Genomic DNA, 25,918 nt, shown 5'->3' with positions numbered 1-25,918 from the left:
CCCATTACTACCAATGGCTCCTGAGGCTTCTATCATCCTCTTTGTTCAGTTCTGTTTAATATTCTGTCTCAGAAGATGAGCAACACTTTCTGCATTTTTGGAGCCTAGTTTAGATCCATTACTCAAGAACCACAGTTTATTTTAATGGGCAATGAAGAAGGGGGACTGCTAAATGTTCCATGATGTACATTGGAGAATTAAGCTTTCAGGGCAAATTCTCCACTCACACTTTGCTAAATTCTTTCTGTCAAAATTTCCTTCTCAGACCAATTGAAGCAATATATCAAAAGTAAGCGGGTGGGGGCTTCCCTGGTGGCGCAGTGGTTAAGAATCCGCCTGCCAGTGCAGGGGACACAGGTTTGAGCCCTGGTCTGGGAAGATCCCACATGCCACGGAGCAACTAAGCCTGTGCGCCACAACTACTGAGCCTGCACTCTAGAGCCCATGTGCCACAACTGCTGAAGCGCGGGCGCCTGGATCCCGTGCTCTGCAAGAGGAGAAGCCACCGTAATGAGAAGCCTGTGCACGGCAACGAAGAGTAGCCCCCACTCGCCGCAACTAGAGAAAGCCCGCGCGCAGCAGCGAAGACCCAATGCAACCAAAAAAAGTAAATAGAATAAAAAATAAAAAAAAGTAAGCGGTCGAGTGACTTCCAGCTTAAAATTATACATTTTGTCCATTCTCACCCACATTTTTAATGTAAATGTGAAGCCATCATGAAAAGTGTTAAGAGCTCAGCTGGTTGTGTTTTCATGGTTTATGCTTTGCTGAGACAGCATTATCCATCTTGCCCAGGATGGCTTCAGGATAGCATTTAGAACCTCCGATGGCTTCAGAGAATTCAGGCAACAAAGTTAGAGAGAGACACAGAGATAGAGCTAGAGAGAGAGACAGAGAGAGAGACGGGGGAGACAGAGACATTAGTGTCAAAGAAAATGGAAAATAGAAATGGACTCATCTCCAGATATTTTCAATTCACAGTCTGTATTTAGTAGAATCCATTCATTTCTGAGCAGCCAGCATTTACTAAGCACCTATTACATGCAGAATCTTGAATTATTAGCTGGAGATGCAAAGATAAAAATGTTCATCCTTTGATCACTAACAATATTTACTAACAATTTTGTGCAATGTAGTGTAGGTTCTAGGCATTCAAAAGTGAAAGCCACCTCGGTGCCTGCTTTTGTGGAGCTAGCAGCCAAGTGGGAATAAAGATAAAAAAAGCAAAGACATACAAAAAATAATTGCATATAATGATAAGTACTGTGAAGAAATAAAGAAATCGGGGTATTGAGAGGGAGTATAATGAGAGGGTATTTTAGACTTCTGAGGAGGTGGCATTTAAGCTGAGACCTAAAGGAAAGGAGGAGATAGATCAGAGGAATGAGGGAAGGAGTGTTCCAGGCAGAGGCAAGAGCAAGGGCTCAGGGAGGGAAGGGAAAGAGCTTGGAAGACAGGCACGGCACTATGTCTAAACTATCTGTTTCTGGAAGCACTGTGAATAAAGTATACACAGGTACTATGTGGGCAAGAAGAAGCACCTCAGAATGGTCCTTTGCATAGAGAAGTAGAAAAATGAGAGTCTAATGGCTGAATGGACGAATGAATAAATGACAGAATGGACAGATGAACAGATGCCTGTCTGACTGACAGACTGACAGAATGCATGAATGTGTAAATGGAAAGTAGCCCTTTTTGATAGGCGGGTAGAGGAGACGTTATTATACGAAATTTACAATCTAAGGACTGTGAGAGAAAGTGGGCATATAAGCAAATGGGAAGGAAGGGAGACAGGAGGCTGAGAGTACTTTCCAACCTCTCGGTTTTTTCCCCTTAGGGGCTAGCTCTGAGGGACTTCTTGCATTCTAATTTGAAGAACCCTTCCCTACACTATTTTAGGCATAAAACGAGACAGCTCCACCTCTGTGACAGCTGCCTGGTGAGCAAAGGAAAATTAATTAACTGGCACGGATGGCCTACAGCTCAGATTTTCCACATAAATGGCGCATAAAACAGTTGTATCTTTTAAGATTGGATTCATCTTGAGAAAGCAGGGGAGGCAGGATATGTGAGCCCAGAGTAATTCAATGAAAACTATCTTTATCAACTAAATCATTTAAACCTGAATAGACATACACACACACACACACACACACACAGAAATTTATTTGTTAACTTCGAGACAGTAGACGCTTATCTCCAGTGCTGTCAGATTGCATAGCTCCGGGTTGCAGCATCCTCCTGTGTTACACCATATGGCATTCCTGACAACTGTGTGCATTATGTGATAACGGTCGGGGGCCAAGACCGCTTAAGCTATCAGTATTTAAATCACCTGTACCTCTCACAGCTGGCCAATTTCCAACTGGATAGATTCTCTGTACATCTAGGGAATAAACAAGGGTGGTCCTGGAAGCCTGAACTTCTTGGTTTCCCTCCAGAGTTATTTACTTTTGTTCCAGGAGGAAATGAATACATTCCATCAATGCAGGAAGCCCAGGGTGCAAATGTAATTTCCCACAGCAGTAGCAGTACCTCCAGAAAAAGACACTTAAGCTCCACACTCATGGCCAGTGAAATCTTCTTTTCCTGATAGCATTAATAAAAATGACACATGGAACATTTGCTCAAGTGGCAAAGTGGGACTTTCCTGGCTCTAACTTTTGTTTAAGTCATTCTCCTATTATATTATATTCTTTCAGGTCAAAAGGAAATCAACCCACCTGGAGGCCACAGGGAGGCAGTTGCCATAACAGGCCACAGCCCCAAATGGCTTCAGTAAGTTCTCTGTAAGCAGAGAGCAATTGCTCATCACCAGGTACAGGCTTATGGGTGGACTGTGCTGATGCCCGGTCCTGACTGCAGACAAGCAATAGGGGTGGGAAGTAGGTTCAGAACGTGGAAATCAGCTTCTACTTCTTTGCATGTCTATTGACATCTATACTTTTTTAGCTTCTGTCTTTCTCCCCAGTTTTATTGCCTCACCTCAGTGACTTCTGTTGGGTTTTCAAAACGCAGTAAGGCATCTCTTCCTGTGCAAAGCCATCTTGGGTCCTCTCCTCGCTGTCCTCAGAGCTGGGGTCCCTCTTCCTTCCATTTGGAGCACCTTGCATGTACCACAATCATGTCATGTAAAAACTTCTATCAGTTGAAATTATTTTGTTAGTCTCCCACCTAGGCTCCGTGATGCACAAAAATGGGGTCTGGTTTTGCTGGTTATTTCCCCCCTTTATACCTATCCACATTGTAGGGACTCAGCGAATTAATGAACGTATAGAGACACCCAGAAATTCCTCCTCATCCTAGGAATTTTCACTACACGTAAACCGTTTTTCTCCACCCTCATTTCTAACTACTCCACACTGACTTTTTATTTTTATTTTTTTTGGCTGTGTTGGGTCTTCATTGCTGTGCACAGGCTTTCTCTAGTTGCAGCGAGTGGGGTCTACTCTTCGTTGCGGTGTGTGGGCTACTCATTGCGGTGGCTTCTCTTGTTGAGGAGCACAGGCTCTAGGCACTTGGGCTTCAGTAGTTGTGGCGCGTGGGCTCAATAGTTGTGGCTCGCGGGCTCTAGAGCGTAGGCTCAGTAGTTGTGACACTTGGGCTTAGTTGCTCTGCGGCATGTGGGATCTTCCCGGACCAGGGATCGAACCCGTGTCCCCTGCATTGGCAGGCGGATTCTCAACCACTGCACTACCAGGGAAGTCCTACTCTACACTAATTGTAACTATGCATTTGGTATTTCTTCAACTGGGAAAATTTTTATTGTTTTTGCTATCAAGACTCCATGCTCCTTGCCTGGATTCCTGTAGCAGCCAGTGTGGTCTCTCAGGGATGTATGTTGTTGTTTCTCAGTCTGTCCTCTGAAAGCCTGCAGATTGATATCCCTAAAAGCCAATTTTTCCCTTGCTGTAAACAAAATCAAATCCAGACAAATAAAACTTTAGGTTTCTTTCTGTTGTCTTAAAGAGACAATGGGTATTAGGTCAAGAATTTCAGTGCTACTCTAACTAGTTCCATAGCCTATTAAGCTTTGTGAGCCTTGGATGAGCAATTTAATTTGTCTGAGTCTGAGTTTGCCCATGTTAAAAAATGGGGATAATAATAGTAGCAGTTTTTCAGATCAAATGTGATAATGCATGAAATGGGTTAAGTAGAGTGCTTGGCTTTTAATAACAACTAATATGTATCTCTGCATTTCATTGTTTATTCTTTCCTTCCTTTCCCTCTCCTTCTCATCTTACTCCTTTCCTACTTTTCCTTCTACTTTAGATTCATTCATTCATTTATTCTTTCTTTCAACAACAGCAGGTTAGAGGATCAGCGTATCAGAAAATTTTCTGTAATTTTCCAAAATTTAAAAACTTTTCCTCTTAGAAAATCAAACCTCAGGCAGGATCTAGTTTTGTGCTCTTAACTATTTTGGTACCTGTACTTATAAACACTGGTAGGATTACAGAATCAAAAAGGACAGCAGATCGTCCTCAGACATCAGAAACAGGACTCCTGGAAAGAAATCTATGGTCATGATCATCAGAGAAGATGCTCTGCTTTCAAAGGACCAAAGCCTTGGCATGATGAGTTAGGAATATCAGCCTTGCCATTTCTGTCTTCATATTGTGAGTTCATTACCAAACTCAGTATGTGCCATTCCATGCAAATGATCTTGCTGCCAGGTTTTGGGGCTGCATAAGGTTCCATTGTTTTATGTAAAACTGTACATTTTACTCATTCCTTCTGTCATTTACTCATCAGACATATACCATGTACCTACTGAGTGCCTGGCACTAGGGGTTAAAGGCAAATGAGACACATTTGTCTCAAGGGGGACAAATGAGAGGGATGGGTGTAGTGTGGTGCGGAAGGTCGATGCTTTATACTTTTTCTTTGAGAGTGATATTTATGCACTTGTTCATAGAAGTAGCTGTCTCCATACCAGCTGATTCCCTTGGCAAAAATAACACATTCAAATGCCAGTGCAATGACCTATTCACAACTTAAAAATTAATAGGTATTAATTATCCTTTTGGTCTAACGTGAATGAAGAGGTATTAAGGATTTTCTTTTCCTGATGTTCATGGCAATGTCCACTGACCTCACCCTGATTCTCTCTGCGTATGAACACGTTGCCAATTATGGTACTAACAGACCAGTTAGATAAATGGAGATGGAGCTCAGTCTCAAGGGGCAGAGAGATCTGAGTTCAAAACCAGCCCCAAACTGTGTGCAGTTGGACAAGCTGCTCAATCTATTATATAGAATATGTAGAATGGGTCATATGAGGGAACTTTCAAGGCTGTGAAGAGTAAATGAGATAACGTAGCTAGGACACTCAGTCCAGGGTTACTGCATGGTCGTTACTCATTCATTGGACTCCCTCCTACTCTTCCTTTCTTACAACAAACTGCCCTGACAGCCATGGCAGGAGATTCACTTTAAATTGTTGTGACTTTTATCCTGGGGTACTGCTTCTGTCACTATTGGGGAAATAATTGAATGCTTTCACCTCTTACTAGGCCTTACTTCATCTTAGGGGTCTGAGCCCTGTAGACTCAGAAAAGTTATAAAGATAGAGCCAAGGCAAGACACAAGATAGCTTTCTCGCTGTTACTGTCACACCAGCTCCACATGCGGAGGCCCTGCCTTTGAAGAGCTCAATGGAGGCTGCTTCATCAGACTGTTTCTATTTTCATCCCTGAGTGTACAGTGAATTAAATGTGTTGAACATCTCCTGGGGCACCTTTAGCCTGGTTGTGCAAAAACTGTTGAATCTTGAAAGCCTGGACCTTCTTGATGATTTTTGAATTAAAACTATTTGCTCTTTCTATCTCTCTCTGTTGTTTTTCATCATTAAAAATGAAGCTCTGCATCTCTTGAAAAAAATGCAGTCTATTAAATTTGGAGTGTATTTCTGTGTGTGTGTGTGTGTGTGTGTGTGTGTGTGTGTGTGTGTGTTTGCATGATGCATATTTTGGATGAATGTTTGGGGTGTGGGGCTGATAGGTACAATTGGCCTGACTTATCTGGTCTGGCACATGTGGCCATGTTTTGGATGTGTGAGTATAGGAGAGGGGTATGCAAGCGGCACGTGCGTTTGGTATGAATGTGTGGAGGGTGTGTGTGTATGAATGTAATATTGCGAGTGTCAGTATTCCTGAGGTATGCATTGTGTGCATTGGGTGGGTAAGTCTGCCATATGTATTTAGTTGTGATAGACATGTGGGGCTATGTGTGTGAATATATATGTGTGCCTGCACCCATCTTTTTATCTGTTAGTTTTGTATCTTTCAGCTGCATTGCTCAAAAGCTATAGAGTTATGGCTCAGAACAGTTCTCATAAATAAAAGCATTTGGCCTCCGTGGTTTAGCCGTATAGAAATTGGCAACACCCTCCCTGTCAGGGTGTCTATTGCCAGAGGCGAGGCTTTGGGGAGATACCCTACAACTACTTGGAGGCAAGTTAGGTGACTCACCTTCTTGGATTGAAACATCTCGGAGATCTTATTGTTCCATGCAAATCACAGCCCTAACTCTGCCTTTTGAATTGATATTTTCACACCCTAAGAATAAAACCACCAGGATCCCACTTTAGCCTTTGTACTGACTCATAAACCCCAACTTTCATAATTCTCAAGGAGAATTAGAGAGTTGGCAGCAATTAGAGATCTTTTTTTAAAGTCCAACCCAGTGTAAGTATTTTATCAGGAATCATATGTCCTGTTAATTTGATCATCTGTTCTGCTCACACTACTTACCCATTTGTACTTGGCCCACACTGAATGCTTCATGCCTTAGGAGGGAATCAATGTGGGATGTTCCTATAAATCTCTCTAAGGAGGCCTTTCCCCACAGCATCACCACTGTGCCCTTCAGTGACTGCAGTGTGTAGCCCTAGAGATCCCTTTCCATAAACCTTCTCTGACCATCCCAGTGATGGGGGAGGAATCCCTTCTCTGTGAGTTCTTTGTTCTTTGACCCTAATCTTTGCATGTGTGGCACATAAACCCAAACTCATAATGGGCACAAGGTCTTCCTCACCAGACTGAGGTGCGTCCATCTTGCTTCCTAAACACTGTGCAGTCTCTGACTTAGAAGAGGAAATAATGGACTCAGAAAAGGAGGAAGAAAAGAAGGAAGGGAGGGAGGAAGAGAGGGAGGGAAGAAGGAAGGAAGGAAGGATTAAAAAAAAATAGCCATCAAAAATATGTTTTTTCAGTGCCAGTCACTCTTTTAAGTGCTTCATGTTATTACCTCACGTAATTCATTTATCAACCCTATTTAAGTAGCTTCTGCCATTTCACTTCAAGTTATAGATGAGGAAACAGTGACAAGCAAGGTCAAATGACTTGCCCAGCATCACTCACCTTACTAATGAGCTGGGCTACAAACCAGGCAGTCTGGCTCTAGATGCCAACCTTTAATCAGCCCACATGTTGCCTATTTGGGTTTTGTGCTCTGCCCAACAGTGTGTGTGTGTTGTTGCCTCTGTGACACCGGGAAGGGGCAGCTTCAGACTCAATCCATGTCTTTTGTCCAGATAGCCTTTTTCCCTTTTTATCTCCTTACGTTAGTAAAGATATTTTTTTAAAAGGCAATTGTCATACATCAAATTCTATCTTGCTTAAGCTAAAAGGGAACTTGTTGGCTCATAAACAGCGATGTTCAAGTCTAGGATGGCTTTCATTCATGACAGAAGTAAGCAGAACTGCATAATGTCATCAGCAATCTGTTTTTTTTGTTTTTTTGTTTTTCCATCATTAAGTTCTGCTTTCTTCTGTGGTAATTCATTTTCAGGTGGGCTGTGGGCACAGTAGAGCAAAGATGGTCAGTAGCAGCTCAGCTCTATGGATACATGATTGGAGTTTAGAAATTCCAGTGTAAAGTAGGAAGACTTTTTTCCCTTGATGAATTTGACAAAAGTCCTACACGTGGTTCACAGTGGTTAGGTTTGGTGCGTGCCCACCCTGAACCTATCACTGGTGGGGTTGATGCCGTGCTATGTTCGGCAGGGCCAACCTCATCTGTCCTCCACTGGATTGACAGGTAGGGGGAGCGCCTCGTAGACCACAGGGCATGAGGATGGGAAAGGGTGGTTCCCACAGACACACGGGGCAAGCGTGAGTAGAAACAGATCCGTCACCGTGTCTCTTCTGACCTCTTTCCCTCTCTCATCTCTTTCCCTTAATCGGTAGAAGTGGGCATGAATCTGCAGTTATTCTGAAATAAGTAGGTCTGCAGTATTTCTAATAGTCTGGGGTCTGGGACACCATAGAGAAAAAAACCATGCTCTTCAGACCCAGAGTCCTCATCTAACTAGTCAATGGCTTTCTCATAATTAGAGTGGATCGTGCTGGTCCAAAGACCAACAGATTCAGTGACTTCTTTGCACTAGAAAAATGGCCTATTTGAATTTCAAATGAGGATCAACATTGTAACCCTGGATATAGTCAGAGGGACAAAAAAGTCTTTAGGACCATAGGAAAGGAGACTGCATTCATAATACAAGAGGATATGGTTTAGATTGTTTAAAAAAGGAATACGTTTTTGGTAACAGAAGCATGAAGGAGCATTTATATACCATCCTGTATTTCCAAGCAACTGGAGATCAGACAAAACTACATGAAATTATCATGTGGAAGCACCATTCTTTCCACTCAGACATTCTATACACGTACCTGAGGGACGGTTAGGGTTATTCAGATTTAACCATGCCATTCTCTTGCTCAATGATCCCCCATTCCCTGCAAGATAAAGTTCAAAGTCTTAGACAAAAGAGCGAGGCTAAAACCTTTAGAGACTGTAAGTACTGAAAATATTATAGCATATATTTCATATGTAACAAAAGATGAAAACAATATTATGATTTTTCCCATGATCATTACTTGTGGATTTTGTTTGCGTTTGTAATAACAATTTTTCTTTCTCTCTTTCCTCTCCTGAGTGCTAAAGCATTTGCCAAGTCTCTCAGATTGTCATGTCTGTGCTTCTCACATTATAATGTGCATGTTAATTACATGAAATCTTGTTAAAATGCATATTATGGTTCAGTAAATCTGGGGTGGGGCCTGGGATTTTTTTAATCTCCTTTACCTCCAGTCCCACAGCCTGGAAGATGCCTTTTTGATTTTAGATCTCCTGGTGGTTACTCCATAACTTTAAGTTATACACTTATAACTCCTTTCCTTTATTTATCAACTTAAGGCATTATCTTTTTACTCCCTTTTATGAAATATGAAAATTTTGTTCATCAATACCACCTCTTTACCCCACCCTTTTTTCCTTCCAGTGTTTGATAGTTTGATATTATTTTTAGTTTTACTATCATCAATATTTCCCTGTTTCATATTCCATCATCTCTAGTCAGTATTCGGCTCTCCTTTGTGTGTGATAAGAGTAACGGCACCCATTCCATTCCCTTTGTCTTTGTGTCTGCATTCTACCTTTCACCTTCTACCTTCTGTCACTTCTAATTTTACTCTTACTTTTTATTTCTAACATTTCCCAGATGATCGTGATGCTGCTCTTGCAGCAAAGAAATTGACCTTCTTATCTTTCCAACTTCTTTTCTCATCATCCTCTACTACATGTCTACTCAATTTCTGGTTATCTTGAACAGATCAGACTCTTTCCTAGATTTTGCTCAGTTTCCTCCTCTGGCACCCACTTCCCACCTTGCCTGTCTAACTCTTGCTTTTACTGCAAAACTAAATCTCAACGTTTCCTGTAAACCTTTTAAAATTTTCCCTTGGCTCCCTGTTTTTGTTTCTCTATAATCTTAACTCTATCAGGCTCGTGGAATAGAAAAATCAGGGGTAGTATAACATGATAGCTGTCCTACAGGATTAAAAGGCTATCATATGGGTGGGAATTTTATATACATGTAGATTTTTTAGGTGGGGAGGGGCAAAAGGAACAAACCTAAAGCCTTGAAATAACAGGGTTAGGTCCTAGCTCATTGTGAAGAAGGGCTCTTAAATATTCAGAGATATTCAATAATGGAAAGGGCTGCTTGTCCTGAGTAGTAATGAGCTTCCCATCTCTGGAGGTATTCAAGCAGAATCTGGTCAACTGATTATTGGGGGCACCTCCAAAGAGATTAGTCCACAGAAATACTGGTAAGGTTCTCAAATGTAGCACTGGAGTATATGACACTACCAGGCATGTCTACTAAAGCATCAATTTAACTTCACTGTTTTTGGAGAGTGAGAAAGGGAAGGGAGTCAAGAAACCTAACTGGTAAATAATCTGAAACATTTTTATAATATCCAAACAAACAGATTTATTATGAAACAAAATATAGAATTTTAATATATTTTTAAGATGAAACATGAGAATTCCTTGGCGATCCAGTGGTTAGGATTTGGCACATTCACTGCCAGTAGCCCAGGTTCAACCCCTGGTCGGGGAACTATGATCCCGCAAACTGTGCGGTGTGCCACCCCCCCCCAAAAAAAACGATGAAAGAGAAAACTTCGACCAAATTTCAAATTTGAAATAAGCCTATTTCAAATTTGAAATAATTCCAATTATGACCCTATATATCTTAGATAATGCTTTCCTTCTGCAAAACTGTAGGCATGCTTTAGTTTACTAAAGCAACTGGGGAGAAATGGGAGGAACTGGATCAGTGGTTCCCAAACCTGGCTAATCATGAGGAAGACTTTCCCTAAAAGTCTTGGACCTTACACCTGATCATCTCTAAGGGCTTAGGAATCTGTATTTTATAAAACATTTTCAGGTGAGTTTGGTGATTCACCAAACATGGGTATCAATGAATGACAGACTTCATTTGTTTTTCTAATGGCGTCTTAGTCAGGATAGTCAATAACCAGCTGCTGCGACACATAACCCCACAATCAAGGAGTTTAATAACACTCTAAGGGTTTATTTCTTACTCTCAATCCAGTGTGCCTCAGCAAGATCAGGAGAGACAAGAATCTCTGCTCCATTCAGTCAGGGACTCAAGCTCCCTCTAGTGGTTCTGTTAACTGAATCCTAGGCATTTGGCTAGGGAGCAAGGAAATGAGAGTCTGGATATCACATGGCAGATTTTAGCAGTGGTGTGCTGGAGTTGGCTTATACTGGGTTGTGAGAAGCAATTGCTAAAGTTGTAGGAATTTAGTGAGTTGTCTTTAAAATATGACCCTTATGAACAATTAAATTATATACACTTCAATTAACTAAATTATATTAAAAATAAAACACCATTTCCTAATTAAACTACCACATTTATAAAATTCTCTTGAGGTTATTTACATCTACTGTATCTGTATGGTAGAAATACAACATAATACATTTTTTCCCCCAACTTCACATTATGTTAGTACCTTGAAACTAGACATGGTGGGAGTATTTATACCATGGAAATTGGCAAATGCTGCAAACCAAGACTCCCCTCTCACCCTCCTCAGTAGCTGGTTGTTAAATCTTTACTAGGACATACTTATTTTAGGGGTCTATGCCTGGAAGTGGCATATATCACTTTAACACGTATTCCATTCACCAGAACTCAGGCATATGGCTTCACCTAGACGTATGGGTCTAGTTTAGTTGACCCATCAAAGACCACAGATATTGGTAGGTATTTAGAGCCTTTTCATGAAAGATAATTTAGCCATTGAAATGACTACTTTCTAGGACATTTCCATGAATAAATTATATAATATGTATATGTAATGTGTTTATGTATATAGTCACTTACAAAAATTCATGAATCCCCAGTTCAAAACTAGAATTGGGGGTATCTTGTGAAGAAAGGCCTATTTTGGTAATGCTAATAAGCTTTAACATGTGAATATTGTATTTCAGTTTATCATGTACGTTGCCACTCTAAAATTCTCCCATATCTCGAGACCTGCAATTTTATATTGACCTTGTAATTGTGAATCAGGGTATAGTATATCAGTGAGAACACCTGCCTCAGATAAACATATTTAAACATCAGCCTTTTACTCTGATTGGTTTTGAAAGTTCAACTGATTAGATATAGATATTTAAAGCCATAATTCCTAAAAAAGAAGATATCAAAAATGAGTATACAGTTAATTCTCAAATAACGCATGCATCAAAATGCTAGGAATTCCCACGTTACACTAGAACTTCTGACCTGGGTCTCAGATAAATAGATATTTAATATTAAATATGGGATGCTTATGTTGTATTAATAATTTCCATTTTGAATTTGTATGTTATTATTATTTTTCCTAAGGAAGCTATACATTTATTAAAAATTTTGTGTGCAGATTCTTGAATACATTGTCTTTTTTTTTTTAAACAAGATGTTGGGGGTAGGAGTTTATTAATTTATTAATTTATTTTTGCTGTGTTGGGTCTTTGTTTCTGTGCGAGGGCCTTCCCTAGTTGTGGCAAGTGGGGGCCACTCTTCATCGCGGTGCGCGGGCCTCTCACTATCGCGGCCTCTCTTGTTGCGGAGCACAGGCTCCAGACGTGCAGGCTCAGTAGTTGTGGCTCACGGGCCTAGTTGCTCCGCGGCATGTGGGATCCTCCCAGACCAGGGCTCGAAACCGTGTCCCCTGCATTAGCAGGCAGATTCTCAACCACTGTGCCACCAGGGAAGTCCCACATTGTCTTTTAAGGAAGCCAATTAAGTCATAGTGGGGTTCTTATTCTCTATAATTTCTTTATTTTTTATTTTGTTAATTTCTGCTCTTATTTCCCTCTATTCATTTCTTCTATGTTTATTCTGCTGTTTTTTTAAAATTCACATCTTTATTCAAATGCTTAGTTTATTAATTTTTCATCTTTTTTTCCTATTATGTCCATTTAAGGCTTTAATCTCCCTATAATTATTTACCCTAGAAATAACTCTTCACTCTTATTAATTAATTAGTTAATTTTTAATAAAAATTATATATATTTAAAGTGTACAATGTGGTGTTTTGATATATATATACATTGTGAAACAGATCGCCTCACATAGTTATTTATTTTGAGACGAGAGTACTTAAAATCTACCCTCAGCAAATTTCAAGTATATTATGCAGTATTATTAACTATAGTCACCATACTCTACATTCATCTCTAGACTTATTCATTCTATATAACTGGTGTTTTATACTCTTTGACCAACCTTTCCCCATTACCCTGATCCCTTAGCCTCTAGCAACCACCATTCTACTCTCTGCTTTGTATGAATTTGATTTTTTTAGATTTCACATATAAGTGAAATCATGCAGTAGTTTTCTTTCTATCTTTGGCTTATTTCACTTAGCATAATATCTTCCAGGTTCATCCATGTTGCTGAAAATGGCAGAATTTTCTTCTTTTTAAAAGCTGAATAATATTACATTGTATATATATATACATATACATGTTTACATATACATGGGTAAAGTTAAATATATAGTCAAATACAGATAATGTAATACTGTAATGGTAGTATGTAAATTACTTTTAACTTTAATATAAAAGTTAAAAGGCAAAAATATTAAGAATAATTATAATCACAAAAGTTTTTAATGGATATAGAACATAAAAAAAGTAAACTCTGACTAAAAAGACCCACAGTGTAAAGGGGAAGTGATTAAAGTGCAGAGTTTTTGAATGCAATTAAAGTCAAGTTGTTATCAACTTAAAATAGATGATTATACCTATAAGATATTTTGTGTAAGCCTTGCGGTAACCACAAAGAAAAAACCTACCAGAGATACTCAAAAGATAAAAAGAAAGGAATCCAAGAAATCATTACAAAAAATCATCAAATAACAAAGGAAGACAGCAAGAGAGGAAGAGGGGAACAAAACAACAGCAAAACAGACAGAAAACTGTTAACGAAATGGCAATAGTAAGTCATCATCTATCTACAATTTCTTTGAATGTGAATGCATTAAGGTCCCCAAGCCAACGGCTTAGAGTGTCTGAATGGATTTTAAAATCCATAATTTCCAATGACCTACCTTAGAGTTCTCTCTTTGTTTTGGTTAAGTCTGCTTTGAAGCTCTCTGCTTGTTTTTTCATTTCAGACATGTGTTTCTTAGCTCCACAATTTCTGTTTAATACTTTTTTATGATACCTATCTCTTTGTTGAACTTGTTTTGTTCAAGTATTATTTCCTGATGTCATTGAGTTGCTTACCTGTGTTTTCTTGTAGCTCACTGATCTTTGAAAAAATTATGTTGACTTCTTTGGCAATGTGCAGATCTCTATTTCTTTGGGGTTGGTTATGACGAGTTATTGTGTTTCTTTGGTGGTGTCATGTTTCCTTGGATTTTCACGTTCCTTGTAGTCTTGCGCTGTTGTCTTCACATGTGAAGAAGTAGTCATCTCTTCTAAACATTAAGGACTAGCCCAGGCAGGGAAAGACCTCCTCTCATTGGTGGGTGCAAGGATGTCAGCTGGGTGCGGTGAGTGATGACTCCATGTCTGGATCCACGTTGGGGGATGCACGAGCATGCCAGTTCTGGGGGTATGCAATGGTGCAGTCTCAGGGGAGCATGCGGGTTGGGGCTGGTGGGTGTGTGGATGCACGCACAGCTGCAGCAGGCACTTGGTCCCATGGGTGCACCTTTGCAGCTGGGATAGGTGCCTGGTCCATCCGGCATATGGGTGCATGTGTGGTGGCACTAGTGGGTGCGAGGACCAGTGCATGGGCACATGCTTCATGGTGGGTGTCAGTTCCCAGGCATGAGGGCTGTGGCCTCATTGAGACTGGAATGGGGGGTGTAGCACTTCTGACTCCAAGTGGGGAAGGGTGGCTCTTGGCAGCTCCAGTTCCAGGGGGCACAGTGCCTCTGGCTCCAGGCAGGTCCAGCAGCTAGGGTCTGTGTGAAGACTGGGAGTGCTCTGTGGTAGTAGCTAGGGCTGCTGCGATCAACAGTGGCAAAGGCTACTGAGATACCCTGCTGTTCTTCCCCATGGGAGGAGCTGGTGGCCGACAGGATTCCTCATGGTGACATGCCAGCAAAGGTGATGGGCAACGCAGGCAGAATGTTTCTTGCTCCCTTATATACTGCCATTCCCAGTCCTATGCTCCTCTGGGTCACTGCAGCTCCCTAATGACACTCCAGAGTTCTCCCAGAGCTGTCCTCATCCATAGATAGTTGACTTTATCACTGTTTTTGTGTGGGGATGAGGGCTGGGATCTCTTAGTCTGCTATCTTGCTGATGTCACTCTTAGTATATTATTTAGAAATGAAACGTTGGGTAATATTAAGTTGTATTTTGGTTGTACTAAATTGGAATTACATTATAAGACCCAAGAATCTCTCTCATTTTTTTTTTTTTGAGATTCCTGCAGAAGAAGTGAACATAATGAGTAATATAAAATGGAAACAAAGTGCACTGTTAGTTGGGCCAGAGTTCAGTACTCCTCAGAGCAGCATTTGGGAAAGCAGGTTTGGAGCATATGTCTTTAGGCTTAAGGTTTAAATGAGACTGCCAGTTTCCCTGAATCCCAAATCTAGACTACAGGACCTTATTACTCTGTGGATTGCTGCGATAATAAATTAATGATGAGGGAACCCTCAGGTTTCAGGCTCTTAGTCAATTTACCAACCAAGCCACACTGAGCAAGGAAATGAAAAATGAGAGTGGGCCTCACCCATACGAGGTGAGTTATTTAAAAATAACTTTTAAAAAAAAGTTATTTATTTTGGCTGCACTGGGTCTTAGACACGGCATGTGGGGTTCTCTAGTCACGGCTCATGGGCTTCTCTCTAGTTGTGGTGCGTGGGCTCTAGAGCTCATGGGCTCAGTTGTGGAGCATGGGCTTAGTTGCTCCGTGGCATGTGGGATCTTATTTCCCTGACCAGGGATCGAACCCGCATCCCTTGCATTGGAAGGCAGATTCTTAACCACTGGACCACCAGGGAAGTCCCCCCATGTGAGTTAATACTTAATGCAATAGTTATTCTGCCTATTGATAAACACAGACCAATTTGTGTCCCAGATGTTGACAAAATACTTTAGCAGCCCTTTGTCCTTATGAAGCTGGGGGAGAGATGGGGAGAGTTTCACTAAACTACCAAACCATTATTTCAAAGAACAGGTCTCATCAAATACAGTAGCTGAAAATATGGAGCAAATGAAGATATCCCCTTCCCTCCACTGTATTTATTAACTACTATGGAATTGTTTTCCACGTTAGTCATCATATCAATAAAAAAAATATAAAGGATATATATGCCATATATAAATATTTTTCAATTGGAAACGTGTATTTCATCCCTTGTGACAGCCATGAGATTGTCTTGCAAATTCCTAAGTGTAATTGACTTCTGAAATTCATAGCAGTTTTTGTGTTCAGAGGATGTTTCCCACCAGCTGCTCCCAGCTAATGAATGAGTGTGGCAGGGATAGTAAGATGGGCTCATTCCAAGGAGACATGGGACTCTTCTAATGGTGACTTTGGCTTGAAGACTCCCTATTGGTCTTGTGAAAACTTCCTATGACTGCATCACAGTCCAGGATGGCTTGACCCAACTTCCGCTGCCTCACTCTTTTATTTGAGATCAGATTGCTTCCTGGTCTGATGGTTTTCCCAGCCTTTACAGCTCTCACATAGGTGTCTTTCCTGAGAGCATCCTTGAATGTTTACTCTTAGATTAACACAGCTGTCTAAAATGATGATCTATATGCAGAGTACCTTTAACCTAAGAGTTCAAGAAGGACTTGCAAAAAAGTGATTTTAATAACTTTATTAAAAAATACAGAATTTACGATGCCTTTAAGAAAGACTAATGAAAAATATCTAAATTTTCCTCATGCTTTTGCCCACATGCAGCAATGAAGACCCAACACAGCCAAAAATAAATAAATAAAATAAAAAATAATAAAAAGCCAATTCTTTTAAAAAATAAGTTCTATCAGGTATGATTGGTCTGTTGATTGATAGATCAATATCTATCTATCATCAATCCTTAGTTTATTATTTTAAAGTTTTGGCTGATACAGTCTGGCAAATATGGTATCTTCAGTTGATTATCTTAATTTGTGATAAGATTTTCAAGACCAATGCAATAGAAAATCTGAATTACTCCAAGCAAGATGTCCGTAGGATAATGGGGCTGTGCCTTGCTGTGGTAAACACACAGAGCGTGGTTCATGGTGAATGAGTGCTTGGCTAGGTGTATCTTTTTTACAGGTGGTCTCCATAAGCAGCTTGCCCAAGTTCTAATGAAGCTTGAGATTAACATGGCTCTGTTGGTTTAATTCCTGGTTTCTGCTGGAGTTCTAGTAACACTGGCTTATCAGTCTTAAACAGGGGACCAGTACATTTTTGGCAGCATTGCTTGTTGCTGGGAGTTCTGTCAGGAGAAAAATCAATAGCCATATAGTTATGCTTGTATTTTTCTTCTGCCTGTATATTTATAGTGGTTAAGTAAAATTGATGTGTGTGTGTGTGTCTGTGTGTGTGTGTGTGCATACAGTGGTTCTTAGAGCAGATATTAAGTTGATGATGATAATGATAAATAGTCCCTGAATAGTATGTAAGAGCTCACAAATCATGTCCACATGTACTGTGTATTTAAATCCTAATTGTAACTCTGAGAGGGAGATGTAATTATCCCTGTTTTACAAATGAAGGAACTGAGGATCAAAGAGGTTAAGAAACTCCTACAGTTAATAAGAGAACATAAACCAGGAGGTGTGACTATGTTTCCATACTCTTATCAATACACATTACTTCTCTTTTTTGATATAGCTTTGATTCTACTTGCAAAATATATTAAACTAGACATTCTGTGGTTTTGGATGGCTGATAATTTTCATAAAGTTTGAAACTGGATTATTCTTTTTCTCTTGAGAGGAAAGAAGAAAAATATTTTTGAATGTTTATAATATGCTAGGCGATGTTTAGTTATTTTTACATATATAATCTCACTTGATCTTCAAAATAAGTTTATTTTTTTAAACTAATGTTTATTGGAGGATAGTTGCTTTACAATATTATGTTAGTTTCTGCTGTATGGCAACGTGAATCAGCTATATGTACACATTTATGCACATTTTTTGATTTCCTTCCCATTTAAGTCACCACAGAACATCAAGTAGAGTTCCCTGTGCTATACAGTAGGTTCTCATTAGTTTTCTATTTTATACATAGTAGCGTATGTATGTCAATCCCAATCTCCCAATTCATCCTACCCCCTCTTCCCCCCTTGGTATCCATACACTTGTTCTCTATGTCTGTGTCTCTATTTCTGCTTTGCAAATAAGTTCATCTGTATCATTTTTCTAGATTCTACATATAAGTGATATTATACAATATTTGTTTTTCTCTTTCTGACTTACTTCACTCTGTATGACAGTCTCTGGGTCCATCCACATCTCTGTGAATGGCACAATTTCATTCCTTTTTATGGCTGAGTAATATTCCATTGTATATATGTACCACAACTTCTTTATCCTTTCCTCTGTCGATGGGCATTTAGGTTGCTTCCATGTCTTGGCTATTGTCAGTAGTGCTGCATTGAACATTGGGGTGCATGTATCTTTTTGAATTATGGTTTCCTCTGGGTACGTGCCCAGGAGTGGGATTGCTGGGTCATATGGTATGACCTTTAGTTTTTTAAGGAACCTACATACTGTTCTCCATAGTGGCTGTATCAATTTACATTCCCACCAACAGTGTAAGAGGGTTCCCTTTTCTCCACATCCCCTCCAGCATTTATTATTTGTAGATTTTTTGATGATGGCCATTCTGACTGGTATGAGGTGGTACGTCATTGTAGTTTTGATTTGCATTTCTCTAATAATTAGTGATGTTGAGAATCTGTTCATGTGTTTGTTGGCCATCTGTATGTCTTCTTTGGAGAAATGTCTATTTAGGTCTCTTGCCCATTTTTGGATTGGGTTGTTTGTTTTATTGATATTGAGCTGCATGAGCTGTTTGTATAGTTTGGAGGGTAATCCCTTGTCAGTTGCTTCATTTGCAAATATTTCCTCCCAGTCTGTGGGTTGTCATTTCATATTGTTTATGGTTTCCTTTGCTGTGCAAAAGCTTTTAAGTTTAATTAGGTCATATATGACAAATCTACAGCAAACATCATTCTCAATGGTGAAAAACTGAAAGCATTTCCTCTAAGATCAGGAACAAGACAAGGATGTCCACTCTCACCACTACTATTCAACATAGTTTTGGAAGTCCTAGCCATGGCTATCAGAGAAGAAAAAGAAATAAAAGGAATCCAAATTGGAAAAGAAGGAGTAAACCTGTCACTGTTTGCAGATGACATGATACTATGCATAGAAAATCCTAAAGATGCCACCAGAAAACTATTAGAGCTAATCAATGAATTTGGTAAAGTTGCAGGATGAAAAATTAATACACAGAAGTCTCTTGCATACTATACACTAACAATGAAAGATCAGAAAGAGAAATTAAGGAAACAATCCCATTTACCATTGCAACAAAAAGAATAAAATACCTGGGAATAAACCTACCTAAGGAGGCAAAAGACCTGTACACAGAAAACTATAAGATATACCATGATATATACCAGAGATATACCATGGAGATGGAGAGACATACCATGTTCTTGGATTGGAAGAATCAATCTTGTGAAAATGACTATACTACCCAAAGCAATCTACAGATTCAATGCAATCCTTATCAAATTACCAATGGAATTTTTCACAGAATTAGACAAAATTTTTTACAATTTGTGTGGAAACACAAAAGACCCCGAATAGCCAAAGCATTCTTGATAAAGCAAAATGGAGCTGGAGGAATCAGGCTCCCTGACTTCAGACTATATTACAAAGCTACAGTAATCAAGACAATATGGTACTGGCACAAAAACAGAAATATAGATCAATGGAACAGGATAGAAAGCCCAGAGATAAACCCACTCACTTATGGTGACCTAATCTATAACAAAGGAGGCAAGAATATACAATGGTGGAAAGACAGTCTCTTCAATAAGTGGTGCTGAGAAAACTGGACAGCTACATGTAAAAGCATGAAATTAGAACACTCCCTAACACCATACACAAAAATAAACTCTAAATGGATTAAAGACCAAAATGTAAGGCTGGACACTATAAAACTCATAGAGGAAACATAGGCAGAACCCTCTTTGACATAAATTGCAGCAAGATCTTTTTTAACCCACTTCCTAGAGTAATGAAAATAAAACCAAAAATAAACCAATGGGACCTAATTAAACACAATATAGTTTAAGAACAAATTATTTCCACTTTTACAAAAACTAGGAGATTTTCTGGAGTGGACTTCTCAATGTTTTCAGAGAATATTACAAGGAAAGAATAGACTATTGTGGAAACCACCTGTAAATTCTAATATAGACATTATTTCAATTATGTAATTTTATCCCCTCAGTCCCATGAGGTAGGCAGCACAGGTCATAATATTCCCAACATATTTTTATTCATTTATTTTTTAATGTTTATATTTATTTTATTCTTTTTAAATTGAGGTATAGTTGATTTACAATATTATATTAGTTTCAGGTGTACAATATAGTGATTCAATATTTTCATAGATTATGTTTCATTTAAAATTATTACAAAATAATGGCTATATTTCCCTGTGCTATGCAATATATCCTTGTTGCTTATCTATTTATACATAGTAGTTTGTACCTCTTAATCCCATACCCCTAGCTTGCTGCTCCCCTCTACCTTCTCCATGCTGGTATCCACTAGTTTGTTTTCTATATTTGTGAGTCTTTTTCTGCTTTTTTATATACATTTGTTTGTATTATTTTTTAGATTCCACATATAAGTGATAATATACAGTATTTGTCTTTCTCTGTCTGACTTATTTCACTAAGCATAATACTCTCTAGTTCCGTCCATGTCATTGCAAATGGCAAAATTTTGTTCTTTTTATGGCTAATATTTCATTTTATAAACACACACACACACACACAAACACACATACACACACACACCACATCTTCTTTATCCATTCATCTGTTGATGGACAGTTGGGTTGCTTCCATATCTTGGCTATTGTAAATTATACTGCTATGAACACTGGGGTGCATGTATCTTTTCAAATTAGTGTTTTCCTTTTCTTTGGATATATACCCAGTGGTGGAATTACTGGATCATATGGTAGTTCTATTTTAGTTTTTTCAGCAGTCTTCATACTGTTTTCCATAGTGGCTGTACCAATTTACAATCTGACCAACAGTGTACCAGGTTTCCCTTTTCTCCACATCCTTGCCAACATTTGTTATTTGTAGACTTTTTGATGATAACCACTATGACAGGTGTGAGGTGATAACTCATTGTGGTTTTGATTTGCATATCTCTGATGATTAGCAGTGTTGAACATCTTTTCATATGCCTGTTGGCCATCTGTATGTTGTCTTCAGAAAAATGTCTATTCAGGTCTTCTGCCCATTTTAAAATTGGGTCTTTCTTTCTTTCTATTTCTCTCTTTCTTTCTTTCCCCCTTCCTTCCTTCCTTCCTTCCTTCCTTCCTTCCTTCCTTCCTTCCTTCTTTCCTTCCTTTCTTCCTTCCTTTCTTTCTTTCTTTCTTTCTTTCATTCTTTCTGATACTGAGTTATATGAGCTGTTCATATATTTTGGATACTAACCACTTATAGGTCATATAGTTTGCAAGTAAATATTTTCTACCTAAATATTTAGGTATGTGGTCTTTTCTTTTTTTTTTCTTTTAAGGAAACTACAGACTTTATTTGGATTTCAGCAGTTTTTCCACTAAAGTTCTTTCTTTGTTCTAAGATCCAATCCATAATCCCACATTGCATTCAGTTTTCCTGTCTCCTTAGTCTTCCCAAACTTGTGACAGTTACTCATTCTTTTTTGTTTTTCATGTCTCTTTTTAAAATATTTTATTTTATTTTATTTTTTAACATCTTTATTGGAGTATAATTGCTTTACAATGTGTGTTAGTTGCTGCTATATAACAAAGTGAATCAGCTATATGTATACATATATCCCCATATCTCCTGTCTTGCGTCTCCCTCCCACCCTTCCTATCCCACCCCTTTAGGTGGACACAAAGCACTGAGCTGATCTCCCTGTGTTATGTGGCTGCTTCCCACTAGCTATCTGTTTTACATTTGGTAGTGTATACATGTCCATGCCACTCTCTCACTTTGTCCCAGCTTACCTTGCCCGCTCTCTGTGTCCTCAAGTCCATTCTCTACAGCTGCGTCTTTTTTCCTGTCCTGCCCCTAGTTTCTTCAGAACCATTTATTTTAGGTTCCATATATATGTGTTAGCATACAATACCTGTTTTTCTCTTTCTGACTTACTTCACTCTGTATGACAGACTCTACGTCCATCCACCTCACTGCAAATAACTCAGTTTTGTTTGTTTTTATGGCTGAGTAATATTCCATTGTATATATGTACCACATCTTTATCCATTCATCTGTCGATGGACACTTAGGTTGCTTCCATGTCCTGGCTATTGTAAATGGAGCTGCAGTGAACATTGTGGTACATGACTCTTTTTGAATTATGGTTTTCTCAGGGTATATGCCCAGTAGTGAGATTGCTGGGTCGTATGGTAGTTCTATTTTTAGCTTTTAACGGAACCTCCATACGGTTCTCCATAGTGGCTGTGTCAATTTACATTCCCACCAGCAGTGCAAGAGGGTTCCCTTTTCTCCACACCCTCTCCAGCATTTATTGTTTGTAGATTTTTTGATGAAGGCCATTCTGACCGATGTGAGGTGATACCTCATTGTAGTTTTGATTTGCATTTCTCTAATGATTAGTGATGTTGAGCATCCTTTCATGTGTTTGTTGGCAATCTATATATCTTCTTTGGAGAAATGTTTATTTAGGTCTTCTGGCCATTTTTGGATTGGGTTGTTTGTTTTTTTGATATTGAGCTGCATGAGCTGCTTGTATATTTTGGAGATTCATCCTTTGTCAGTTGCTTCATTTGCAAATATTTTCTCCCATTCTGAGGGTTGTCTTTTCATTTTGTTGATGGTTTCCTTTGCTGTGCAAAAGCTTTGAAGTTTCATTAGGTCCCATTTGCTTATTTTTGCTTTTGTTTCTTTTGCCTTGGGAGACAGATCCAAAAAAATATTGTCATGATTTAAGTCAAAGCCTGTCCCACCTATGTTCTCCTCTAGGAGTCTTATGGTTGCAGGTCTTACATTTAGGTCTTTAATCCATTTTGAGTCTATTTTTGTATATGGTGTGAGGGGACATCCCCAATTTTAGAGATGGGTAATTGGAATATTAAAGACGTAATATGCTACTCAGAGTTCTTGGTTGCAGGTGATGGAAAACAACTCTAACTTATGAAAAAATGATAACTTATTGGAAGGATATTGGGAAGCCCTGAATTCCACTAAGACTTGAAAAAAGAGGGACTTCTCCAAAATATGAAGGGGGTTCAGTTTTCAAATTAGGAAATATTTACAATAGTGATAACTTGCCCGGGTCTCCCATTTAGAAATGTAATTGATGCACAACTCTTCCTTTTATTTAATTTTTTTAAAACTCCAAATTCACATTTATCCATTTTCAAACTGGAAAGTTTTGTACCTTCCTTTCTCTTTTTAGGAGAACTCAAAATGTTAAGGTACTCGTCGTCAATTGCCTATGAATACTTACAATACGTGAAAGTAGCTTTAAGTTTTGTGGTGAGTACAAAGAAATAAAGCGTACCTTTGCTGAGCCTCCTTCAAGCTTCCCCTGAGGACTGCTATGCTGGGCTGGGAGGGGCAGCACTTGGACTGGTCTAAGCCTCTGAGTTGGTGGGAGCAGGTCTTAAGTGTCCATATGGTCTTGGCAGCCAGTTATGCACTAGATGGGGGGGGGTGATTAAATGCAGAGATGGGGTTAAACTGTTAAATCCCAAGTGATATGAATGTCTACAAATGAATGAACCAGAAAACTCCCTCCCCCACCCCATACTCTGTATTTAGGAGACAGAGCATATAGACTTTGAATAGCAGCCCAAGGATGAATAGATTTATATTGTAAACCATGCTTGTTTGGTTAAAAAAAATTCTGCAACAATTTACTCTCTTACACCACAAAATCCTTCTTCATTAATAATAGACTTCATTATTTAAATTTACTGCTGTAGATTTCAAATATCAGGCCGCTGGTAAATTATTAGCCAGTCTCTAAGTAATAAGAACTAATATTTATTAATGAGAGTTTAAAATATGTAAACCATATAATTTCTTAATCTAATCCCAATGCAATGAAATAATTAATACACATGAGTCCACACCACTGTGATCATATTCGCACATTCCGCTTCCTTGGTTCCCTCTTTATTATTACAAAATAATTGATGTTTGTCATATGGCATATAATGAAATTGATGGTGACCCTGCCTGCCAGTGAAAAACGTATATTTCACTTTTTTACCTGTTGTCCTTCCCCCCCCCCGCATATCTTCCAACATTGATTAATGAAATGCCATGTAGAATGGCATTATAGATTTGTCATTTAGCCAAATATTATGTAAGGTAATAAGTACAACACTGTTGCTCATTCTTTCTTTTTTCTTTACCCTTTATTCAACTATGGTTTAAAGTGTAAAATGGGCTTACTGCACATGGAACCTAAAGTTGGGATATAAAAACTTCTGATAGAATTATGATTCATTTTTTTATATGGGGAAATATTTTAAATGTGTAAAAATAAATATATGCTCTTTGATTTCAACATTGAGCTGTATCTGCTTATAGCATAAGATTCGTGTGTACATTCCACTGCTTTGGCTTGTGTAACTCTATGAAAGAATTTTGCTTTCATGTAACAGGGACATCTATCCATGTACTGGGTGAATTATAAACTACTTCAAACACCCTTGGAGGGAGGGGGCGTGGGCTATATTATGCTCACATTCCTGCCAGTGATATAAATGTTCTCTTTTTTGATGGAGGCTGGCCATGAGAAAATTTGTTTCACACGACAACATTACATACCATATTTAGATTTGTAGCCATAATCTTGTCGAGAGTTGATTATCACATGATTGGAGCAGTAAAAAAAATGAATTGGGGTTTAAACTTTTATGAGAAAGCACTTACATTGTGGAATAAGACTTCTTAATGGAGTGCAGGCATTAAACAGACCTTGTATTAGGCTCTGAAATTAATGGATCACTGTATAACTTTCTAGTTTTCATAGCCTGATAAGATTAATGCTTGCTTATATAGCAAATTCAATGGCTCATTTAATTTCATATGAATGTTTAAAGTTAAATTGCTTTTGGATTAAGTCTTAATTCATTATTCATTTTAACATCTGAAAGAACTTTCATTTTTCTTTCATTTTATTTAATCAGGTGCATCATCATTAAGCAAAGCCTAAGGACGTAGATAGCTAAAAATAATGTGAAAAGGAAATTTATTAATTTACATTGAAAAGAGACTTAATTGTTATAAAATTTATTCAGTACTATACCATGCTTACGTATGGTACTATTTCAGAGACGAGATATTTATAGGCTTTTTGTCGTATTTTAAAACACCAAATTGAAAAGCTGCCTATTTGGCCACCTAAATGTTCCATGTGTACTCCTTGAGCAAAGATTACAATTGACCTTTATTTATACATTTTTCATTTATTCTCATAGTCAACAAACATTTATTCAGAACCTACACTCTGTAGGCACCGACCAAGCACTGTGGAGTATTCACTGTTGAAAACCACTCCATGACTGACCTGTAAGAATCAACAAGTCTTATAGAAGGGAACTTCACTTCAGAGGGCTATGATGTTCTCATCTGTACCATGAGGGGGTTCTATTCAAGATCTCTAAGGTCCTCCTCAGTTCTTGTCTTCTGTGATCCCATGGCTATATCATCCTTTGGGGTATGGGCAGAAAAGGAAAAATGAAAGTAATGAATCTTCAAATTTATACTGTTGGTCACTAATATAATATCAATCATAACCATAACTACAACTATAATTATTAGTTTGAATATTCCTTTGAAATATATCCATTCTATCATTTCATGTTGGCCAGGTAACC

The 25,918-nt window shown here is 38.7% G+C and overlaps 1 protein-coding gene across 1 annotated transcript in view; it reads left to right on the top strand.

The window, feature by feature from the left end:
- Positions 1 to 25,918, top strand: part of LOC307178258 (uncharacterized protein) — a 1,492,981-nt gene that overhangs the window by 112,541 nt on the left and 1,354,522 nt on the right. The gene's annotated exons all lie outside the window — the stretch shown is intronic.

Source organism: Stenella coeruleoalba, assembly GCF_951394435.1.
Source record: "Stenella coeruleoalba genome assembly, chromosome: 20".
Taxonomy (NCBI): domain Eukaryota; kingdom Metazoa; phylum Chordata; class Mammalia; order Artiodactyla; family Delphinidae; genus Stenella; species Stenella coeruleoalba.
This window is presented reverse-complemented; position numbering and strand designations above follow the sequence as displayed.